Genomic DNA, 17,967 nt, shown 5'->3' on the forward strand with positions numbered 1-17,967 from the left:
GTCGGTGCGACGAAAAACAAAATGTAAAATAATAATAATAATAATAATAATAATAATAATAATAATAATAATTGTATATGGCCTCCGGAGAGGCCTGGTGCAGGTCTTTTCCAAGTAGACAGCCTTAGGCGACCTGCATATCTGTGAGGTTGGGCGCCTCCCTAAGATGGTTTCCAATGCTGAAGACATCACAAATGCCTAGCCCCCGAGCCAGCCGGGAATCTGTCTCCCCTCTAACTGGATCTCTCTCTTACTTCAGAACTTACAGCCACTCCTTGGGAGTCACTGTCGCTAGGCTGTAGAATACCCTCCCTGTCAAAGTCAGACATCTCCGTTATAGAAGGAAATTAAAAATGGATTGCCGAAATCACTTGCTGAGTTGTATGATGAGTGAAGTCTAAATGAGTGCATGAATGAAAATATTTTCCCAAAAATTATTTCATGATATGCGTACAAAGTGTAAAACTACGTCACAGCGTCATGCTTTGCTATATTGAATGGCCGATTTCTCTCTCCTTCTGCATTCTAGGATGTGGTATCTACCACATAAAATGCCACAAAATTCACAAAGACACCCCGCGCCAGGTGGTGGTGCCCCTTAGACTTGTAGATTTTATAGTGGTAACCATGCACCGCCGGAGAGGTCGCAAAATGTGGCAGTTCTTGACCTGTTTCCGTCGAGGACCGGTCCATCATAGCCTCTGTTGAATAAAATTCCAGGCATATGTACCGTACAATTACCCTCTCTCTTGCAGTAGTCTCTTTCAGGATTAAGGAGCTCGCAGCTTCAATTTGTATCGTAAACCTTCGATTATAAATGTCTCCTCATTATGTTCGTAGACAAGTCTGGAGAGCAAATACTTCTTTATACACCAATGAAATTTGCTTTCACGGCTTCTAAATCGCGACGATAGGAGATGATCAGTTATTCCCTATCGTTCTGGTGCTTAAAGGTATTGTGATTTCAGTATTTGAAAGTAGCTTATTGTTAAAAGGGAGAAGGCAGTGTTTAGTATTTGCCGCTACAGTGAGTGGGATTTTTGGATTAGTATTAGGGAATTGAAATTTCTAGGTGCTTGGCGTGGTATTTGTTGTATGTCCGGCGCTCCCTTCTCGCTCCGCCAGCCGGCTACACGCGCGCCTGTGTGTCATTCTTCTAGCCTCGACGCGCAGCCCTCAGTGCGCATGCCTGGACCGTCGTGTGTGTACTATATAGAGGATCTCCCAGCCTGTCCAGATGCCCACTTGCCCCGGTGTCCAGCTCCAGAATACACCCTACGTCGAGCACGGAGGCTACTCCTCTTGAAAATGTGCTTCGGCCAGGTGGACTGAATTTCTGGCAGTACGAGGTCTCACCTCTGGACACCGCTCCTCTTGCCTATTCCTCTGCACATGTCCCGTCATACTATCACATGCCGTATATTTCCCTAATTTATGCAAGCTCCCTTGGTTTCGCTAAGTAAGAATTCCTCCAACATTGAACTTGCTTTTATGAACTCAGCAAGGAAGGACTTTCGAAGACATTTGTGTCAGTGCTTCTGATAGTTTTCGACTATCAACTTTTCATATCACAAGGACTATCTTTTCGAGATAGTAGTGGATGTAAATACTGCAAACTTGTATATAGTGTACAAAAGATAGACTCTTTCTCAAGATTCCTAATTCATTTTGCTTCAAGTTAAATTTCAATTTTATTTGTGTAAATAGTGTATTTTGCATTTGAAGCGAATAATAAAGTTGTGTTTTGTAAATCTCAACCTTGGTTACAACAGTATTTGGGAGCAGTTATTTACTTGGTGGGGTTTTTACTTGGCTCCTTAAAGGAGGGAGGGGGAGAGTTAACTTGATATACTTGGCGGGGATGAGCTCATGACTACAGAGTCTCAGCTATCAGTCCACCGAGGTGGCCTTGATGTTCAGAGAGGAGAGAGTTTTAAATTCTCTGGTTAGGGCTAAGTTTAGGATTTTGAAGGAGAGGGCTTGTGGTCGGGAATTGGAGTGCGTGGTACCTCAGAGATGGAGGGCTCGCCGCAAGTCACTCCGATCCCCCGAATGTCTCCACTCACGGGCCAAAGCGATCTCCACAGCGAACCACTAACATCCACGAAAACACCACGAAGTGGGCCGTGCAAGAGAGGCCGTGCAAGACGACCGGTCAGAATTTCGTACTAGGTTGGGATCTCCCAATGATATACACCCATCCTTCCGGAATGTCATTCGTACATTTTTATCCATGTTGTTAATTAATTAGGTTTCCTCAGTCCAAATTTGTAGTGTATCAAGATCTTTCTGTAGTTTGGTTTTGTTCATATACTGCAAGGACATGGATTTAAATTTCCCAGACCGAACGTCCATTTTTCGTGATTCGAAACATGGCCACATAGTTGAGAATTCAGTGACAATGTTACTAGGCACTCCATTATTATTTCAAGCTTTGTATTGTCAGAAAAATCTTCATTATTATGACCGTATTTAATACATCAACATTATTTGTGAAATACAGTAATTTATACAGTTTGATACTGAGTCGCCTTTGCATGGAAGAATTGAAATAATTTGTCTTTTGAAACTTTGTTTTAGTTATTAACGTTTGTATCTCCAAACATGAATTTTGATAGTATACAATCAGTTTATAATTAGTTCGTGAGTTCAAGACCTCCTGTGTTATAATCTACGTTGAAGTAAGCAATTTACAGCTGTGTTCAGTATTTCATTACAAAACAAAACATCGCAAATTTGGAAGTAACTATGAATCTATATAAACAAAATCCGTGTACCTGTACATTGGCTATTTTGGCAAAATTTCCATACAGTTATCCGTTTCCGGTGTAATAATGACCATCCGCAAAATTCTTAGCTTTGATGTCTGTTTGTCTGTTTGTCTGTTTGTCTATAACTTGAAAAGTACTGGATATATTTCCACCAAAATTCATATTTAGAATCCACCTGGCCTTGGGTAGGTTTTAGGGCCATTATTGTTTCTAAATCCCTGAACTGACTTGGGGTTTATACGAAACCGAAACAATGATTTTGCACTCCCATGAAACATACACAACCTAACTTAATGGAAACGTACCTGCTTTAATGGAGATCAATTTATAAACCTTTTTTCTCATATGCATAATTTCGATACCTCGATTAATAAGGGAGATATCATTAACGGACCGTATTTAGGTACAAGTTCCACCGGAATTTACTTAAGAGCGGGTGCGTGTAAAGCCTATTTCTTATAACTTGAAAGCTACCGGAGATATTTCAACCAAACTTCATGTTTAGCATCCACCTGTCCAAAGGCAGGTTTTTAGATCCACAACATGCCAAATTCCCGAAATGGACTTGGGGTTTAATGGGAACCGAAACAGTGATTTTACTCTCCCACAATATATACAAGACCAGTATGCCTGAAAATTGACCAATCTTCACTGAAATGCATTTCTAAAACTTTTTCCTCATGTGCATTTTTTCGACAGGATGAATAATAAGGAAGATATCACGAACAGTCGGTTTTGCAGGCTAAGTCCAGCGGACATAGCCCAAAAGGTGTTATACGTAGAGCAGATTGCTTATCTTTTGTATCTGTATAAATAAAATTGTAACGACCGTGTGTCTGTGCATTGACAATTATGGCAACATTTTCGTTCAGCTTTCCATTTAAGGGTAATAATGACCATCTGCATATTTTTAGATATAGTTTCCTGAACGTTCTAAATTTTACCACCTCGCACAAAATCAAGATTGCGGCACAATCTGCCAGACGAGCCAGAAAATTGAAATTAGGCGAAATTATACTATTTAGCCTGTAACCGACGAAAAATTTCCAAGATCTTTAAATTTTCACTTTTTATCCCCGAAGAATATCGAAATATGGAGGCAATTTTAATCTCGGTGCTGGCCTTCGTTTCGAGGTATTTTGCGGCTAAACGATCAGTCGTATCAGAAAACGGATGACCCAATCTCAGTTCGATTTGGAGTGACCTACAACTTTGGTCCTATGACGTTTCGTCGTATCTTTATTATTTATATGTAAGATTTGTCTCAATTTCTCTATTATACATACATTTTGCTCTTTGTACACGTATAATTCGTAATTCGAATCACTTATATGAAAGATGGAATCATCTGATTATACACTAATATTGGCCCAGGCAGTATCCATACGTTAGCCAAATTCTATGTATGCAGCTGTCACAGTCTTACACAAAAGTAATGCACTGTGAGACAACCTTATGAAAATTTCACCCTATTAAACGTTCCTAACTCAATTATACCCATAAATAGATGAGACAGGAGAGAATATCTTAAGACCAGCCATTTAGAACGCTAAATGAGGCGTCTTATAGTACAATCCGTTTGTCGATATCATGTATCACTTAGCAGCAGTTAATCTGTAAATGAAGGTTTGCAATATTGTAAACCTGCATATACTTTGTACGTATGTCGACCTAAATATATTCATTGAATTCGATTTGTAGCGACGTAGGAAGGGTGTTTTTACCATTATAATAATATTTTACATCAATAGTGACTCTCAGCAGGAGGGCGTCTGCTATTGTTATTATTACTCTCCACATCGACTTTGACTGGCAGTAGGAATGGGATCCATCTCCAACTCCTTTGTAACTAGCATTAGTAAGGAGGAACCACCGCTGTAATTAATAATTCTCTTCTCGATTTAACTGGAAGAACTCAAGGGAGCATGCAATTTTGTTCAAAACTCCCCTAATCGGTTGAGTTAGGGAGTAGGCATGGTGCTCTCCATTATAACCAAATTTACCCATCTAAAAATATCACTGGCATTATGCATAGTGGCATAATGCAAACTCACCAACTCTGAGTGACTGTCATTAAGAAAAGGGGCCTGTCATTGCAATGATAAAAGCACAACTCAATTTTGACTGGCAGTAGGAAAAGTGTCTGCTATTATGATAAGAACTCCTCAAATTTAATCTGTCTGGGAGTAGGAAAGGGCGCCTGCCATTTAACGAAAATTCCCCAAATCGATTGTGATGACGCAGTAGGTAATGAAGCCTCCCGTTATGAAGAAAACCTTCCTACTCGATTGTGAATGGCGGTAGGAAAGCAAGCCAGCCGTTATCATTACAATTCCGCAACTCACACCTTACATTGGAAATAACTTATGGGAGTCTCCCCCTGCTGTTTCTGGATAACGCTAAGAGGCATGCAGTTTAAACAAAAAAGTCTTATTTACTGCATGTACAAAATTTACTTCGATAACCGTATACAGTGTAGAATGCCGTAGCGAAGCACGGGTACATTTGCTAGTATTTTAATATAGATGACATTAAATTTATATTCTTGTTTTTGTTTTTGTTAATATAGACATCATGATCACTAAACTATCTCTGAAAATTGGACTGATGTTTCAAAGTATGGTGCGAAGTATAATTTTTAATTTATGATGATTTTCCCTGCAGGCAATTTAATGCGCATCTTTTGGGGACCGTATAGGTCGATGTGGACCAATTGCTTGGTTACCTCAATCCCCTGACTTGAAGCTTTTTTTTTTTTTTGCTATTTGCTTTACGTCACCCCGACACAGATGGGTCTTATGGCGACGATGGGATATGAAAGGCCTAGAAATGGGAAGGAAGCGTCCTTGGCCTTAATTAAGGTACAGCCCCAGCATTTGACTGGTGTGAAAATGGGAAACCACCAAAAACCATGTTCAGGGCTGCCGACAGAGGGTTTCGAATCCACTATCTCCCTGATGAAAGCTCACCTAACCACACGGCCAACTCGCCTGGTAAAATTCTCTGGACTTTTACTTTTGAGGAAGTGTAATATCTGTCGTGTGTTCGACTGCTGTGGATTATGCTATATGCTTTGCGTCACACCGATACAGATAGGTCTTATGGCGACGATGGGATAGGAAAGACCTAGGAATTGGAAGGAAGCGGCCGTGACCTTAATTAAGGTACAACCCCGGCATTTTCCTGGTGCGGAAATTGGAAACCACGGAAAACCATCTTCAGGGCTGCCGACAGTGGGGCTCGAACCCACTATCTCCCGATTACTGAGGATTATGAACCAACTAAGAGATCAAATAATTACAATTATATATCTCTTAACCTATGTTGTCGCCGGCCCCTGGTGTAGGCGTGGCGTGTCTGTTTCTTACCTGGAGGCTACGGGTTCGATTCTCGGAAAGGACAGGGATTTTACCTTAATTTGAGGGCTGGTGCAAGGTCCACTTGGTCTACGTGATTAGAATTGAAGAATTAAATAGCTATCTGACGGTGAGATAGCGGCCCCGGTCTACAAAGCCAAGAATAAAGGCCTAGAGGACTTGTTTGCTGACTGCATGGCATCTCGTAACCTTCAGGCCTTCGGGATGAGCAGCGGTCGCTTGGTAGGCCAAGGGCCTTCAGGGCTTAGAAGCATGGGTTTTCTCTATATATGAGGAACCTAAACCTGCAATTGTTTCGTTGAGTTCCGATACAGTCCACCTGTGTGATGTAATGCCTAGTGTGATTAGCTGCCACCCCCAGAAGCTCGGGTTCGATTTCCGGCTCTGTCACGAAATTTGAAAAGGGTTACGAAGACTTCAACCAGGTCCACTCAGCTTCGGGAGGTCAACTCAGTAGAGGGGGTTTCGATTTCCACCAACCTCGAAGTGGTTTTTCGTGGTTTCCCACTTCTCCAGGCAAATACCGGGATGGTACCTAACTTAAGGCTACGGCTGATTCCTTCCCTCCTCCTTGTCTATCCCTTCCAATTTACAGTCAAAAATATCTTCCTATCACCCCGCCCAACCCACAAGGCGCCTATTCAACATAGCATGCGAGGCTGTCCGGTTCTCCTCCCCAGTTGTACCCCCGACCCAAATAGTCACGCTCCAGGACACTGCCCTTGAGGTGGTAGAGGTGGGATCCTCACTGAGTCTGAGGGAAATGCGTACCCTTGTCGGTAAACGGATTAAGAAAGAAAGAAAGAAAGAAAGAAAGAAAGAAAGAAAGAAAGAAAGAAAGAAAGAAAGAGTTTCGGTACGACCTGAAGTATGTAATACTAACGAGAATGCGAGAATTTCGTCTCTTAGAAATGTAGTAATTAAACAATTTTTATCAAAAAATACCCTATCTGATTTCTAAATTTTATACAACGTTCTCCTGAACTAATATCGATATCGTGGCGAAGGGTTAGCTTCTCTGCATCACATCCATTGACTCCGGATTCGATTCTGGTCTTATGTTGGTTCTTGAATTTAGAAATAAAGTTTGAAATATTTGCAACTTTATGACACCAGTTTAGGAGGTATTTTATATGACAGAAGGAGAGCCCGTGAAGAAATATAAGTAAAAAAGGAATCTTTTTTTCCTTTTGCGAAATTCAAATTATCATTAATAATAAATCTCCCCGTCATGGCCAACCATCAACGTTTGTGATTTCAGACGACAACCACCCATAAGACATACCTTAACGATTGCTATGTAACATTGTCTGACCACCCATCCATAGCTTACATCACTGCCTGCGCGGTTGCTATGGTTACACTTCCATCACACATCCTTATGAATGTCCCCAGCCATAGGACATATTTATGTCAAAAGAGCGGGCTGAGTATGCTGTCCCGCTCGCCACACAGGGCACTCCAATGTCTGCAGGCTGAGCAACAGTAAACTTGATTGGCCAGCGCTGTTCATTAAGTCTAGTTTAATTTTTGTAATTATATTGGCATATATTTTATTTTTAAAATGACTATCAATCAGTGACCACGTATTTAGGAATTTTAACGATATGTTTATTTCAATAGAAGTGATGATGTTATATTTAATTCATGTGTAATGATGGCATAGCCAAAATGAGGAGGATATTACGATTAGCAAGAATATATAACATATAATTTCAGAGTGTGGTAATAGTTTTAAACAAGTTTCCATCGTTGCCATTCATACCTACTAAATGTATTTAACTTAGGTCTGGGAAAAAGCAGTTGCAAGAATATCTTAAGAAAATTATTTTAAAAATTTTTGTCAAGTGTCCCTTTGGGATAGTCGAATGACCATAAATATATATTTCAGTAAATTAAACTCAACATGGTAACTTGTTAATCTGCTTACCCTCCAGGGTTGGTCTTTCCCTCGGACTCCGCGAGGGTTCCCACCTCTGCCGCCTCAACGGCAGTGTCCTGGAGCGTGAGACATTGGGTCGGGGATACAACTGGGAGAAAGACCAGTACCTCGCCCAGGCGGCCTCACCTGATATGCTGAACACGGGCCTTGTGTGGGGAAGGGAAGATTGGAAGGGATAGACAAGGAAGAGGAAAGGAAGCGGCCTCGGACTTAAGTCAGGTACCATCCCGGCATTTGGAGGAGAAGTGGGAAACAAAGTAAAAATATTTCCAGGTTGGCTGAGGTGGAAATAGAACCCACCTCTACTTATTTGACCTCCCGATGTTGAGTGGATCCCGTTCCAGCCCTCGTACCACTTTTTCAAATTTCGTGGCAGAGCCGAGAATCCAACTCGGGCCTCCGGGGGGAGCAGCTAATCACACTAACCATTACACCACAGAAGCGGACCAACATGATAACGATTAATTTATTTTCATCTAACAAATCGTTTTTGAGAGTCATCTGTGTGGAATTTGGGGTCGACAAGTGTAGGATTTAGTGCATCGTAAAAGGCAAGCTGACTCAGGGCCTACGAAACTAGCACGAATAAAATAATCAGTTCTCTAGAGTCTGATGAGATGAGGTGTATTTGATAAAAGAGCCCTTTCTATACTTTTGTGTCACCGGGCGAGTTGGCTGTGCGGTTAGGGACGCGCGGCTGTGAACTTGTATCCGGGAGATAATGGGTTCGAATCCCACTTTCGGCAGCTCTGAAGATGCTTTTCCGTGGTTTCCCACTTTCACACCAGGCAAATGCTGGGGCTGTACCTTAATAAAGGCCACGCTCGCTTCCTCCCAACTCCTAGGCCTTTCCTAACCCATCGTCGCCATAAGACCTATCTGTGTCGGTACGACGTAAAGCAACTAGCAACAAAAAAAAATACATCTCTGCCATGGTCATCCACCAATACTTTACATTACAGCCTGCAATATCACATCGATCACTTACACTCTAATGTCTCCCAGTCATGGCTATCCATCAATACTTCACATCACAGCCTGCACGGTTGCTACGGAACATCGCGTCACACATTTCATATCGCTAATTTCGTGACGAAAACGTTTAGATGACTCCCAGCCAAGATTACTTTAAAAATAGGCGAGGAACTGAATGTGGTGAAAGTGCTAGTTGATAAGGGAAAATTGTGGAGGCGTTTAGTTAATTAATGATCCCATACTTGCATATAAGTCCCGTAAAACCTCCCCATTTCTAATTGTTTCCATAACTTCCCCACATTTACCCATCACTTTTCATAACCTTTAACTCTGTTCTCTGTCTCCGCATTGTAATCACCTTTAGCACTATACTTTCCTTGCGTTGATCAAGACTACTTTATCACTCAGTGCTTCAGAAAACTTGTCTACTTCTTCATGATCTCCTTCCTCTCATGGTGATAATACTGTGGCAATTCTCGTCCTCTTCCTCCCACCGCTAACTCTATCCCCATAATTTGCTCATTTACGTGCCTAACAGGAACTAAGTGGCGTGCTATGGTGCTCCTGATGAACAATACTCCATTAAACTCTGCTTTTAATAATAATGTTATCGGCTTTACGTCCCACTAACTACTTTTACGGTTTCGGAGACGCTGAGTGCCGGAATTTAGTCCGGCAGGAGTTCCTATTCGTGCCAGTAAATCTACCGACACGAGGATGACGTATTTGAACACCTTCAAATACCGCCGGACTGCAACAGGATCTAGCCTGCCAAGTTGGGGTCAGAATCCAGTGCCTCAACCGTCTGAGCTACTCAGCCCGGCACATTCTACATTTCTTCCCTTTGAAAAATTGTTAATAACACCTTTTAATCTCCTATATCTTCCTCGTTATCTCACTCTACTCGAACACCATTAACCCCTGACACATCCATTTATGACAACTGAAAGTATTTAAGCAGATAATGAAACTTCCATATTCGTTGACAACCCACAGCATGCAATGCAAAGTAATGTAATATGATTGAACGTCCTTGGATTATTCATCTACCTCAATTTAAAATCTTTCTTTATGCTAATACACATCTTTTGAAGGTAATTGGCATAATGGTAAGCATGCACTTCGCAGTGTAATAGTATGCATTACGCACGTTCCCCTGAGATTTCCCATGACATTGTGTACCAATCGAAACGCTCCTCTGAGTATTATCACTGATTTAACATCATATGCGTGTTAGTTCCACGTGATCAACATTGATACGTATTGCTCATTATCAGCAACCTACGCAGTCTTCAGGGATTCGATACACAGCAAATATTTGGAGCACTTGAATTGGAATAAGTGACAAGAGAAGTTGTGGGCACACAACTACAAATCAGGTGGAGATAAGAAAAGCATTCAGCGATTTTCGCAGTGCTATTCAAGGCGAAAAAGAACCGCCAAATATTAAAATGTAGCAAAAAGGAAAAAAGACATAACGCCACGCAGAGAAATTTAAAGAATTTCGTATCAAACCTGAATTACGACTCCTCAAGAAAGACAACGTAAGTTAAATTTTCCCATTAAGACTCTCATACCCTTTAAATCGCCTTAGAGGCGCGCGGCTGTGAGCTTGCATCCGGGAGATAGTGGGTTCGAATCCGACTGTCGGCAGCCCTGAAGATGGTTTCCCGTAGTTTCCCATTTTCACACCAGGCAAATGCTGGGGCTATACCTTAATTAAGGCCACGGCCACTCCCTTCCAACTCCTAGGCCTTTCTTATCCCATCATCGCCATAAGACCTATCTTCGTTGGTGAGACGTAAAGCCACTAGCAAAAAAGAAATATAGCCTCATTCCTTTCTTGCAAGATGTATGTGCTACGAACAGAGAAAAAATTATTTAACCGGATGTTTGTAGATTTTTATGGAATTTTCTCCAGTTTACTAGAGTATTTAGTTGCAACTATGACCCAATTTACAATGGCTTCTGAGTACATTAAGCAGAATTTCCCTGTTATGCATGGTAATAATTATTAGGCCATGTAATATAATTTTTCACTTCATCTCTGGTATTTTACCTGTTACTTTTATTGTTTACAGGGAAGTAAGTCAGCTTTACCGTGACGTTCTGGGTTGCTATTGACGTTGAGGGATAACTTTTCTCTCTAGAGAAGAAGACAATGGTGATCATGCTTGTTGTTAAAACGGGCTTAACCTCTAGGTCATCGGCTACTGGAAGCAAGTAATTAATATTTTTAACAATTAGTTTAACATGTTTATGACAACAAAATAATAAAAGAAAATCACAGAATTTGATTGGGGTTTTTAGGACGTTAGTGGGCTTGTCAGTTGGACTGCCAACGTCTTTCACTTGCATTGCTGTGAGTTTCTGTTTTTATATGTGGATATGAAAGCCTTAATTCTCGAAACAATAGAATGCTAAAACTCTACGAATTCACTAACATTAACCGATATCAATTCAGAGTAATTTATTACATCTATGTTTGAGAATTGTTGTCGTTGAGGAGTAGAGTAGGAGAGGAGTGTCGTATAGTAGTCATCATGGTTGTATATCATTGTCTTGCAGAGTGATATAAGTGTTGAAGTCGAAAAGTTGTGGATTTGGATCTCATTGGTATCTGGTTTGTTGTCTATGTTGGTATTGTACTTACTGTATCATCCCGCGCTAGGTGACTCAGACGGTTGAGTCGCTGGCTATCTTACCCCAACTTGGCAGATTTTATCCTAGTATTTGAAGGTGCTTAAATATGTCAGCCTTCTATGGGTCTATTTATTGGCATATGAGAAAACTCCTGGGGGAAAAGAATTCTGGCACCTCAACGTCTCCGAAAACCATCAAAAAGAAGTTAGAGGTATGCAAAAACAACAACATTATTATACTTCGGCAGATACTATGTGTGCGTAATAGATCTAATAAGATGAAAGTTTATTTAAGGAGATGGATAATGTCAGTGAATCTGTCGCATATATCCGGATGATAGGAAAGGAAGACATTCGATCTCTTCTTTCCTCTCTAATAATGAAGTAGTTTCTCCCCCTATTGTGGTCTGTCGGAGTCGCCCACATCTCCAATGTATAGAGATAGCTCCACATGTCCATTGATCCAGCACAGTCTGATTTTGAATTCCGAACTGTCTACATCACGCTCTATTCACCATTCGGTTCAGTCCTCATCTTGCAGTCCCCATCTACGATCACATTCATACTCTTGTTATTTGTTTATGTAGATGTGACTCGTGAGTGACTATTGCTCATACATCATGTTCCGTACGTACCACATCAGATACTCTTGTGCAAGTGAATTCACTTGCCCAGTGTACCGTATTGCATGTAACTTTAATATTCATTTTTACTTTAGCTATTACACATATTTTGTTTTTACTGAATATTCGAACAGAGAGCAAAATTTTGTCTGTCGGTCAGCAAAAGTACAGTATTTTATTAATTATACTATATTCATGGATGAACCATTGAAAAACGAAACATACATCTTCAGTATAGACTGCTATGACTTTCAGCGCTCAATCTCCAAAACGCTGTGAATTTAATAAATGCCCCGGAAATTCTTTATTCCTAATAGCTCTTAGTCTTTAAATCCAACCATCGTCGCCTTTATCTCCCTCTACTTCTCTTACCCTTCATTCTCCTACGTAGCCTATCCTCCTCCACTCGCCTTACTTGACACCACCAGCGACCCGTTTCATGCGTACCGCTTCATCCATAGAATATATTCCTAACTTAACCGTTTTCTCATCATTCCGAGTACGCTCTTGCCATGGCTCACGCATGTTTGGACCAGCAATCATTCGCTCTACTTTGATGTCTGATACTTCTAGCTTATGAATAAGATATCCTGAGTCCACCCAGCTTTCATTCCCGTAAAGCAATGTTCATCTGAAGACAGACCTATGGAGAGATAGTTTCATCCTCCGATTCTTTGGAGCAACCCAAGACTCTGTTTCAGCACTGACTGGCATTCCAAGGCATCTGCATCGAGGCTTACCAATCTTCGGATTGAATTACAATACTCAAAACAAAACATAAATATAATGAAAATAAATAAAAATAATTTCATAGTGTCCTGTCTGGGAGTGAAACGTGTTTAAACGTAGGAGAATAAGTATTATCACTAACTCAGGAGAACAATTCTGTTATAGAACAATCTCCTCAGACTCTTCGGAATTAAGTTTGAATTGAATTGGGAGTACATGTGAGATACAAGCTTCATTTAAATAGGTCACATTTAAGTCGTGAGTATGATCCACTAGAAAAACTCAACATGTTTTGGGAATATAAATATTTGAAAATGGGAGCAAGAAATAGAAAGTATCAGTTGTTTATACCGTATAACTTTCATTTCAGAAACAGCAGAAATGAATTTCAATGCATTTCAAAATTTTAAAAAATGTCTTTTAAATCTATATTTTCAATTTGTTGTGAAACGGTGCCTTCCAAATGGCATCAGCGAATCAAAATGATTGCTCACCGTAGCTGAGGCAATAGGCCTACGGTGTTCTTACTCTTATTTTTGTCCGCAATTTATTATTATTCATATATTATTGTCAACATTATCCGTAATTTATTATTATTTTATTCCTTATTATCCTTATTTTTATTCCTATTCGTAAATTATTCTTTTTCCTCTGCGTGTCCCTAACTTATTCTTATCCGCAATTTACCCTTAACCTTACCCATAATGTATGGTTACACTTATCCCTGATGTCTTCTATTCTTATACGTAATTTATTTTCATTCTCATTTTTATCTGTTCTTCTTTTTATTCCTATCCGTAATTTATTCTCACTGTTACATGTAATTGATTATTCTTATTCACAGAGTACCCTATATACTGTATAGGGTGGGGTGGGGTTGGCAGAATACATCCATGCAATACCTGCCTATTGTAATGGGACACAAGGTCCCTTTCGAAGTGATCGCAGGTTGACGAGCACCGGTCCCGTAGCTGAGTCTGGCAATGTTTCAACTTATTTATGTCAGGCCCTTCAGTCTTATTTCTTCTATCTGACCTCCCGTGGTCAACCATTGTACTTTTCCTATTCCGACGGGATTAGGTCTACGAGAACTTGGGAATCTTATTTTCGCGTTCTTCGTGTTCTTCCCCATTATTCTCCCAATACTTTGTTTTTCGATGGTTAAGAATTGTTCAGTTTTCCTCCTAATTGAGTTTAGAGAGGGTGGTTGACAGTTGCACTTTCTATTACTATCCGTAATTTTTTTCTTGCCATTATTACATGTAATTGATCTAAAAACAGACATGTGGAGAGAGAGTTTTGTCCTGCGATTCCTTGGAGCAACCCAAGAGTCTGTTTCAGCTCTGACACTGGCATTCCAAGGCCTCTGCATCAAAGCTTACCAATCTTCGGATTAAATTACGATGCTCAAAACGAAACATAAATATAATATAAATAAATAAATATAATTTCATAGTAGGGCCTATTCGTTCTGGGAGTTAAACGTGTTTAAAAGTAGGAGTCATCCTTATCAGTAATTTATAATTATTTTCTTCCTTATTCTTCTTATGTTTATTCTTATTCGTAAATTATTCATTTTCCTATTCGTGTCCCTATCTTATTCTTATCTGCAATGTATCCTTATTCTTACCCTAATTTATTCTTATTCTTATCTCTAATTTCTTCTATTCTAATTGTTATATGTAATTTATTCTTATTCTCATTTTTATCTGTAATTTCTTCTTATTTTTATTCCTATCCGGAATTTATTCTTCCCATTGTTGTATGTAATTGATTATTCTTATTCACAGAGTAGCCTATATACTCTACAGTACAGACAATTAGAAGTTGCATCACACATTTCACTACCTTCTTTCGAACTCATTTTTTACCTTTCTTTCCTAATAATTTGCTAGCCAGCCTGGTGGCCTTGAACCTTAAGGCGTCAAGTCTCCATGGCCTGCCACCATGATTAGCCGGTTCGAGCCCCGTTGGTGCTTCCTTCAATCAGAACCTGGGCCGGCATGGTAGGAGAGTTGGTAGTGTGCAAATTTTAACCACTAAATTACGTGCAAGAAGTCTGGATTCAATTCCCAACCTCTCCGCAGTGTTCATATGGAGTGAGAGCTTTTGATAGTGATTCGTCAGTCGGATGGAGACGTTAGGCCTTGAACAGACCCTGTGGTGTTATTCGAGAGGCGGAGGCTATGTGCCGACACCCTGCCTATTTACCACCATCATAACATACCCAGAAGTGCAGATCATCCATGGGAGTCAAATAAAATGACTTACACCAGGTGAGGCGAGCACAGCTTCGAAAATTCCTGGCACTACGCTACAGAAATAAATAAAATAATTAGTAATATTTTTTCAAATGTTCTTTAGAATTTTCCTGTCTCTTAGTATGTAGCTCCTATTTCTTGTTTACTTCTCTTCCTTACCGTTATAAAATGTCTCTTTTTTGCTGATAGTACGAAATGTGGTACCTAAGAACATTTCTTTACACCGAAAATGCTTTTCAGCTGTTGCTGTGACCCGAAAATTAAGAATATTGTAAAGCTTATTGTACTACTGAGCACAGAATTTTGGGCTACCTCCAAAAGTGTAGAGTACTTTTGTGGGTAAAGGAAAGATCCCTGCTTCATCTCATTAGAAACGACACTATACGGCAGTATATCGGCGTGACACCAGTCGGTGAGAAGTTCCTTGAAAATAGACCAGTGGTAGGAATCATGAAAGCTTCACCTACTACCTTCGTACAGACAGCTTGCCCTTTTCAAGCTGAGAGACATGGTCACGTGGACGACTGAACATATCTGGTAAGATATTGTACGCCAAGGCCCAAAACCAGTCAATCAATGAATCTTATTCCTTTTTTAGGGGTATTTTTATTAAACCAATAATTCCGCTGTATCCATGCCCTCTTTAGACTTGCGGGTGATATCACTTTTCTTAGCGTGAGAATGTGAAGTTTAGGGCTAAGATCTTACAGACAGTACCACTGGTGACTTCCTGCAAGGAAATATCCTGACGTGACGCTCAGGCCACGTGCCGTTTCTAAGAGATAAAATGTAGCTAGAGCTCCTCATTGCGATTGATATGGGGCCTCATGTAGTAACAATAGGACTCCGATTTCTTATGACACAAAGGTCATGGGTTCATATTTCCCCCAACGCAACGAATTCCGATGGCTTACCTCATGGTGCCAATTGTTTTAACGAGGTTTATAAAGCAGCCCCTCTGCAGAAGGGAAAACCTTAACCAGAACCAGAAAAGGGAACTTGTTATCATTTGTTATGATGGTAGCTATATGATAGAACTTACCGTCTCACTATGTTTCATTGCTTCCAATTTTGGTAAATGAATTTCATATCTGATTTATATTAACCAAAATGTTTTAGTTCGTTTGTGTTAATAATTTAAAGATTTTTTATTATGGTTGGAAATTCATTTAGAATTATTTTAATGTCATTTTCACCATTAGCCAGTATTGCAATATTATCTGTGAAATTTATTCAGGCTACGCCCGTAGGAATTTTATGTGAATTTGATATGCAATTTTTTTCTTTCCAGCAACGATGTTAAATGGATGCGGCGACAAATAAAATCCTTTTCTTTATTGAGCGATTTTTCCTTGCGTTTCTAAACATGCACTCTATTTTTTTCTACGAGATTTCCAAAAGAAGTGTTCGTTAGGGCAAAACGTTTCTACCAATGAACACTGTCAAAAGCGCTTTCAAGTCTGTAAAGCCAACAAACAGAGGTAGAAAATTAACATTTGACTCTTGCCGCGACTGGATCGTTAGTGAGAAACGTAGCCTTGTTCCCGTGTAAGGAATCCTCAATTTATAATGAAACCTTACAGAATAGCAGACACAACCAAACTAATTAAGATATCTCATTGTTTCGTTTGTTAGAGAGAAAGTGTTGTCTGTTTGAGAAAGTTCTTCATAATTTAGTTAGCGACGTTGCTCGCGATATTCATGAGCATGCCCTCCTCTCGCCTCAAACAACGGTGATGGTAGCAAACAAGAATCCGAGAGAGATGCATGTTGAGAAAACAATAGCTCATGCTCGCTCTACTGAGGCACTCAGAGGTATTAGAGAGGACATGATTTCAAAGAAACAAAATCAACAATTTACAGGGTGGTCGTAAGGTGGCGGTGGTGATTATTGTTTTAAGAGGAAGTACAACTAGGCAACCATCCTCTATATAACACTAATCAGAGGGAAAATATGGAAGGGGTCCGACACTTCGAAAAATGAAGATATCGGCCAAAGAAAGACAAGGGCCACGAAGGGCGTGAAAATGGAAGACTCCCTAGCCCTCGCAAACCTAATAGCATCGGGGTCGGAAAAGAACAAGAGTTGACCAAGAGAGGTCGGATAGGATAGATGAAAGTGAGGAGCCTGGCACAAGTAAGTGGAAGCAATGCCAGGGCCCCGTGGTCGCCAACCCACGCTCCAAAGTTCAGAGCCCCTGGGGTCCCTTTTAGTCGCCTCTTACGACAGGCAGGGGATACCGTGGGTGTTATTCTACCGCCCCCACCCACAGGGGTAGGGTGGTCGTAAACAACGTGAACCACGTATATGAGCGTCAGGGGGTTGGTAATAATAATAATAATAATAATAATAATAATAATAATAATAATAGTAATAATAATAATACCTGTTCCGGGGTATCTGCGTAACGCAGAGAGGGGCTGAATGGGTCTATCTAAGAAAGTCAAAGATACTTTTAAAACATTGAAATTAAAGTTATATTTCTTTTCAGAAAATCAAATTAACAACAAAATTCTCCACTTTGTGAAGGAGCAAAATTACAGGTACAAATCAATTTTGATACACGAAATTTACAAGTTCTGAGCTGTAAGCTCCAATTTACAATTTTACAACATCGCAAATGTAGCGGTTGGTTGGATAAGGTGA

This window comes from Anabrus simplex, chromosome 6, assembly GCF_040414725.1.
Source record: "Anabrus simplex isolate iqAnaSimp1 chromosome 6, ASM4041472v1, whole genome shotgun sequence".
NCBI lineage: Eukaryota > Metazoa > Arthropoda > Insecta > Orthoptera > Tettigoniidae > Anabrus > Anabrus simplex.